Here is a 7717-nt window from a genome sequence, read left to right as displayed (position 1 = left end):
GAGAGCAGTGGTAAGGCTTCTCCCCTGTATGTACTCTTTTATGTGTAAGGCTTCCAGAATGATTGATGAAGCTCTTCCCACATTTGGTGCAGTGGTACGGCTTCTCTCCACTATGTACCATCTCATGCCTCGTGAGGTTGACTTTTACACTGAAACTCTTCCCACATGTGGCACTGTGGAATGGTTTCTCTCGAGTGTGTACACTCTGATGATTCTTTAGATTACCTGAGGAACTGAAACTCTTCCCACATTGAGGACAGGGTAATGACCACAACCAGATAATCTTGATGTATCTGGGTCAACTACACCACTAGGTTCCTGCTCTTCCCTCTTTTCCTTATCGATTTCCTTCTCCTCATCCTCCTCCTCCTCCTCTTTGACAATCACATTGAAAGTACAGGTAGGCTTCTTTCCACTGTGTGATTTCTTATGAGTTTTCAGGTCTCCTACTCGATTGAAACACTTCCCACAAAGAGAGCAGTGGTAAGGTTTCTCCCATGTATGTAGTCGCTGGTGTTCCTTAAGGCTTCCTGAGTGATTGAAGCTCTTCCGACACGTGGTGCCGTGGTAAGGCTTCTCTCCACTATGTACTCTCTCATGTCTCTTAAGGTTTACTTTCTCACTGAAACTCTTCCCACATGCCGAGCAGTCAAAAGGTCTCTCTCCAGTGTGTACTCTTTGATGATTCTTTAGATGAGTTGAGGAACTGAAACACTTTCCACATTGAGGACAGGGGTAACTCCCACAACCAGGCAGTATTGATGCTGTGGAACTGGGCTTGTTGACTGAGTCTGGGTTGGGGATCTCTCCTGTAAGAATATGAACAGATATAGGATAAGAAACAGACAGAGAGAAACAAAGTATTTAAGTTTAATAATGCAGGATTCAGTCATTAGAATTAACAGAGTATTGAAATAAATACTTTGCAATGGGCTTGTTGCATCACACATAAATTGCAATGCATTGCCCATTGGTCTGTAGACATTCTTGTTGACATCAGCCTTCCCTCTTACACACAGAAGCCTGAGGGGTATACTACAAAAAGCAGAATCAATGAGTTAGCCAGCTAAGTTGCCTAAATATTCATAAATAACTTTTTTTTTTTTAAAGACATTGTCATGGTCTAATTAACTCAACAACCAAAAACCTTAAGTTTACATTTCTTAATGACCCAGAAAACCAATAGCTATTTTGAGTTGTTTATCAAAGTTAGCTAACCAACTCATTGCTTTGCAGTTTACCTCTTTGAACCAAAGAGGATGTTAGGCTGAATTTACCCGAGTCAACAGAGGCCCTGTCCTCCTCTCGCTCTTCCTCCTCCCCCTCATTGATTTCTCTCTCCTCCTCCTCCTCCTTGACAATCACATTGAATTCCACTGTTTGATTGCAGTCCCCCAGCTTCACTAATAGCAACTCTGGAGCCCGCTGTGAGCTTCTCTGGGCTGGAACACCCCATCCAGAACCAGACATGGTAAGTTGGGTAGATCTAAAAAAAAAAAAAAAGAGGAGACAGAAAGAGTTCAGTGTGAGACTTTCAAACCTTGATCGCGGTATAGCTCTGGAAAAGACAAACATGTATCTAAGCGAGTTAAATGATGGAAAATGATTTAATCCGGCTTCAGGCACACTAGATCACAATAGATAGATATGTTTGCTCGGAAGAGGTGGTTTTAAGTTTTTAAAAAAGGACCCCTCCAGAGGAAGTTGCCACCACTATTTTGATATAATTCCAGTGAAAAAAAATACCCAACAGCATGATGCTGTCACCACACTTCCCCGTAGGGATGGTACGGGCCAGGTGATGAGCGGTGGCTGGTTTCCTCCCGACATGACGCTTTGGCATTCAGGCCAAATAGTTTCATTTCATCAGACCAGACAATCTGGTTTGGTCAGAGTCCTTCAGGTGCCTTTGAAAACTCCATGTGCCTTTTACCAGGAGTGGCTTTCATCTGGCCACTCTACCGGAAAGGCTTGATTGGTGGAGTGCTGCAGAGACGGGAGAACCTTCCAGAAGGACAACCATCTCCACAGAGGAACTCTGGAGTACTGTCAGAGTGCCCATCGGGTTCTTGGTCACATGGACGGGGGGCCAGCTCTTGGAAGAGTCTTGGTGGTTCCAATCTTCTTCCATTTAAGGATGATGGAGGCCACTGTGTTCTCGGGAACCTTCAATGCTGCAGAAATGTTTTGGTACCCTTCCTCAGATCTGTGACTCGACACAATCCTGTCTAGGAGCTCTACGGATAATTCCTTCAACCTCATGGCTAGGTTTTTGCTCTGACATGCACTGTCCACTGTGGGACCGTATATAGACAGGTGTGTGCTTTTCCAAATCATGTCCAATCAATTGAATTTACCACAGGTGGACAACAATCAAGTTGTAGAAACATCTCAAGCGCGATCAATGGAATCAGGATGCACCTGGGCTCAATATCGAGTCTCATAGCAAAGGGTCTGAATACTTAAGTAAATAAGGTATGCTTTATTTTTAATAAATGGGGGGGGAGTATTTAATCCATTTTAGAATGAGACTGTAACATAACAAAATATGGAAAAAGTCAGGGGGTCTGAATACTTTCTGAATGCACTGTATCATGGTGTACAAGACTGATTCGCACCTGTCTGAGTGGACAAATGGTGTGGATGGTACAGTCCCATCAGTCGAAGACAGTGGTTCCCAAACTTTTTATAGTCCCGTACACCTTCAAACATTCAACCTCCAGCTGCGTACCAGCTGCGTACCCCCTCGAGCACCAGGGTCAGCGCACTCTCAAATGCTTTTTGCCATCATTGTAAGCCTGCCACACACACACACACACACACACACACACACACATTTTTTAAACATAAGAATGAGTGCGTTTTTGTCACAACCTTGCTCGTGGGAAGTGACAAAGAGCTCTTATAGGACCAGGGCACAAATAATAATAATAATCAAATAATTTTGCTCTTTATTTAACCATCTTACAAATAAACCTTATTTGTTAATGACAAGGTGTGCTTAAAATGATACACATAACTCTGCAATGTTGGGTTGTATTGGAGAGAGTTCTCAGTCTTAAATAACTTTCCACACAGTCTGTGCCTGTATTTAGTTTTTCATGCTCGTGAGGGCCGAGAATCCACTCTCACATAGGTACGTGGTTGCAAAGGGCATCAGTGTCTTAACAGTGCAATTTGCCAAGAGCCCCATAAACCTAACAGACGTGCCAGGAGCTGTGCCAGGCCCGCCACCTCCGTTGACTCATCCAGCTGTAACGCATAGAATTCACTGGCTTGTATGCCAAGCAGTATTGCTTGAAAACATCTCCTGCCGCGTCACTGATGGGTCGTGAAACAGTGTTTGATGGAGGCATTGTCTGTATAGTTTTTTAGGCCTTTTCCTCCAGCATTGTCCCAGCAGCAGGAAGAATGAAGTCCTTCACAATAGTATGGGGCTTGTCTGTCCTATCCACTCAGTAGCTCACCATATAAAGACGCTTCTAGCCCCTTCTTATTAAAAATGGTATCTGTTGCTTTTATACATGTCTTACTACTCGAAAACTGTCTTAATTCTCGCTCAAAAAACTCCTGTGGCTTATTTTCAAATTGTCATGTTTCATTTTTAAATGTCTGCGCAAGAGTGAAGGTTTCCCGCTAGAGAGTAATGGTTAATGTGATTGGATGAGTTTTCTGTGCTGTAATAAAAGCTTGACAAACAAAACAAACAAACATTACGGGTCTCTATGGTACGTTTAATGTATTGTGTTAACATCGTTCCAAACGGTCAGAAAAACTGTATTTTAATTGTCGTCACCTTCTGGCATGACATAATACACGCAGCTCTTTACCTTTTCTTGATCTCCAGTATTTACAAACAACTAGTCACAGGTAGCCAACTCCACCCCCTGCGGTTGGAGCCACTCCCAAAACACACTGAATTGGATGCACACGCCACCTCATTATTTCAGTCCTACTTGGAAAACTAAATGTGCGTTCGAGCGGACTGACACGAGCTTGATCATGCCTATTTGCTCATCTATCCCATAAAAAAGGCCTAGGTGATGTGTAGAACTGGAATATTTCACTGATATATCTGCCGTGCGCAGCCTCGACGGATCCCAAGAGATGAATCTAATCCCAGCCCCGTCGCAGGAGGCCTTTTGGTAGGCCGTCGTTGTAAATAACAATTTGTTCTTAAGCTCATAACTGTGCATGGTATTCTTTCACTGTAATAGCTACTGAAAATTGGACAGTGCGGTTAGATTAACAATAATTTAAGCTTTCTGCCATATCAGATGTGTCTATGTCCTGGGGAATTGTCTTGTTACTTCCAACCTCATGCTGATTGCATTAGCCTACATCAGCTCAACCGTCCTGCGGGGGACCCACCGATCCTGTAGAGCTGACTTGCTTAGTTAAATAAACTCTACGCCGATAAGATGATTATTTTCTATGTTCACAGCCCTGACAGGTACTAGAGACCCTATCCTATTCACACAGGATTAAACTGACCCTATTCACACAGGTACTAGAGACGAGGGTTCTCTAATTAGTATCCCAGAGGACTATTCACACGGGATTAAACTGACCCTATTCTGACAGGTACTAGAGACGAGGGTTCTCTAATTAGGATCCCAGAGGACTATTCACACGGGATTAAACTGACCCTATTCTGACAGGTACTAGAGACGAGGGTTCTCTAATTAGAATCCCAGAGGACTATTCACACGGGATTAAACGGACCCTATTCTGACAGGTATTACTAGAGACGAGGGTTCTCTAATTAGTATCCCAGAGGACTATTCACACGGGATTAAACTGACCCTATTCTGACAGGTATTACTAGAGACGAGGGTTCTCTAATTAGGATCCCAGCAGGTGCGTTATTCCAGAGGTCTATTCACACGGGATTAAACTGACCCTATTCTGACAGGTACTAGAGACGAGGGTTCTCTAATTAGTATCCCAGAGGACTATTCACACGGGATTAAACTGACCCTATTCTGACAGGTATTACTGGAGACGAGGGTTCTCTAATTAGTATCCCAGAGGGCTATTCACGGGAGGACTATTTCTCTACACGGATTAAACTGACCCTATTCTGACAGGTACTAGAGACGAGGTTCTCTAATTAGGATCCCAGAGGACTATTCACACGGGATTAAACTGACCCTATTCTGACAGGTACTAGAGACGAGGGTTCTCTAATTAGGATCCCAGAGGACTATTCACACGGGATTAAACTGACCCTATTCTGACAGGTACTAGAGACGATGGTTCTCTAATTAGTATCCCAGAGGACTATTCACACGGGATTAAACTGACCCTATTCTGACAGGTACTAGAGACGAGGGTTCTCTAATTAGGATCCCAGAGGACTATTCACACGGGATTAAACTGACCCTATTCTGACAGGTACTAGAGACGATGGTTCTCTAATTAGGATCCCAGAGGACTATTCACACGGGATTAAACTGACCCTATTCTGACAGGTATTACTGGAGACGAGGGTTCTCTAATTAGGATCCCAGAGGACTATTCACATGGGATTAAACTGACCCTATTCTGACAGGTACTAGAGACGAGGGTTCTCTAATTAGTATCCCAGCAGGTGCGTTATTCCAGAGGTCTATTCACACAGGATTAAACAGACCCCTGTAATTCATATACATACATACATAAAACACTGGCAGCTATGACGGAAGCCAGGCGGTGTTTTTATTGTAGGCGATAACAGGCTACACTGATAACTCGCGCCTTGGGCTTCCAAATATAGGTCTCCCGTAATATTCAAACTGATGAAATGTGATCCTATTCATTATTGTGGCTGATCCATGGTAGGATGTCCATGGATCAAGACCTCTTTAAATGCATATTTAGGGCTAATTAAACTGATGCATTTGGCAATGTTCAACTTCAATACACTGGCACCATGAAGAATAGCTTCACCAGTCATTGACAGCCTAATATATACTTTGGGTGAATTTATGATGCATTGCTAGACGAGACAGATAACCAAGATATAGCCTATGGGCACGGTTGTGTCTGCCCCGATGATCCTCTGTCTAACTCGCGGGCTCTTCTTTCTCTTCACTATGAACTTATGGAACTTATGGAAATACAGTATTGCGATAGCCTACTTCTTTTGATTACCAATGCATGGTTCTGGCTGTGCCCCTCCCATCTCTTTCTCTCCCCCTCGTTCTTTCTTTGCTGTGAGTTTGTTTTCAAAGTAGACTACAGCAAATAGTTTCCTTAAGGAGTTGATTCCTAGTGGAATCGAAGCTTAACAAGGAATAGATTCGACTCCCCACCACGTGGCGCATAAGAACAGCCCTTAGCGGTGGTATATTTTCCATATACCACACCTCCTCTGGCCTTATTGCACAAGTATACATGACGACTCTCTCATTCTGAACGATTCCAAACAAAAGCCGTGACCCGGAAGTATTTAGTTATTCTTCAAATCAAATTGTATTGGTCACATACACATATTTATCAGATGTTATTTTTAGTGTTGCGAAACGCTTGTGTGCCTTCTTCACAGCGCCATTATTTTTGATAGAAACAATAAAATTACTACAAGTTATGTCGACATAACGTTATCATGCAAATTAAGAAGCTGTGGAAAACGGTTCAGGGATTAGCTGTTTTCATAACAGATAGCAAGAGTTTAGCAACAGTTAACCCAGCCAATTTAGCTTCCTACAGTGGTTCAGATTAACGTTGCTGTGGTTACAAAGACATTGTTTAGCTATATGTGGCTAAACAACGAGCTGGCGGTTGGCTGGTTAGCGAGATAGCAAATTCCTCGCCACAGTCAGTTTACTCACAATGAGACAACAGATGGCTAACTATTAAGTAAGTCACTTCAACCGTTACCCCGAAATTATGTTAGATTGTTAGCTAGCTATCGACACAAACGGGTTGGACGGGAGATGTGTAGCTAGCTAGCTAACAAGTGGCTTATCGCTAAAAGCTAAATTTGGCTAGCTGAGGGAACAACAAAGCCAGGCCGCGGCAACCACTGCCGTTTAATCATGTAATGCGTTAGTTTACAGACCGTGTTACAAGCTCACGTTTAACATGTTTTGAAATTAGCAATAGGTTACCTTGAACTGATTTCCTGTAGCGAATTATTTAGCCGAGAAGAACTTGAATGAAATGGCGAGGTCTCGTAGAGCAAGCGGAAACATTCATCCACTTCCCGAGTGCGTTTGGTCTGGTGATGAGATGCGGCAGAAAATGTTCGTGAGCGTCGTATCAGCGTCGAGTCGTGCTTCTGGCGGAAATGCGTCTTCTTCTTCGGTGTGGTTTAACGGCGTTTAGCATCCAATACATGTTGCATTACCGCCACCATCTAGACTGGAGTACTAACTCCCTTATAGTTTGTTTGAAAAAAATACATTAACAAATACCCTACCATATAACACTCACAATTTATATATATATATATATATATATTTTTTTTTTAAATAACACCACCCTACTCCACTATTTATATCTGATGGGACACCACCACTTAACACACCCTATAGCTCTTCTAATGTCAAGTCTCACACACCCACATACCTCTCTGCAGCTGCCACCACAACTTACATTTTCTGCGGTTTTTCGTTCCATCCCTGCACTACAGTTAATAACCATTGCTATAAATGCTAAAAATCCTAATCTTACCTGAGACAACACTCCCCGGCCTATCCCTCTGTACTGGTACAGATCTACTACTTACACC

The 7717-nt window shown here is 43.0% G+C and overlaps 1 long non-coding RNA gene across 1 annotated transcript; it reads right to left on the bottom strand.

Annotated features, from left to right (window-relative positions):
• Positions 1 to 265: 265 nt before the first annotated feature.
• On the bottom strand, positions 266 to 7298 carry LOC135530839 (uncharacterized). The gene is made up of 3 exons (XR_010453909.1): positions 7095 to 7298; positions 1278 to 1486; positions 266 to 809 (listed from the first exon to the last, which is right to left on the bottom strand). It is a non-coding gene; the product is annotated as an uncharacterized LOC135530839 (long non-coding RNA).
• Between the last annotated feature and the right edge of the window lie 419 nt (positions 7299 to 7717).

Source organism: Oncorhynchus masou, unplaced genomic scaffold, assembly GCF_036934945.1.
Source record: "Oncorhynchus masou masou isolate Uvic2021 unplaced genomic scaffold, UVic_Omas_1.1 unplaced_scaffold_1437, whole genome shotgun sequence".
In the NCBI taxonomy this organism is placed as follows: domain Eukaryota; kingdom Metazoa; phylum Chordata; class Actinopteri; order Salmoniformes; family Salmonidae; genus Oncorhynchus; species Oncorhynchus masou.
Note: the sequence above shows the minus strand (reverse complement) of the source record. Positions and strands in the feature narration are given on the sequence as shown.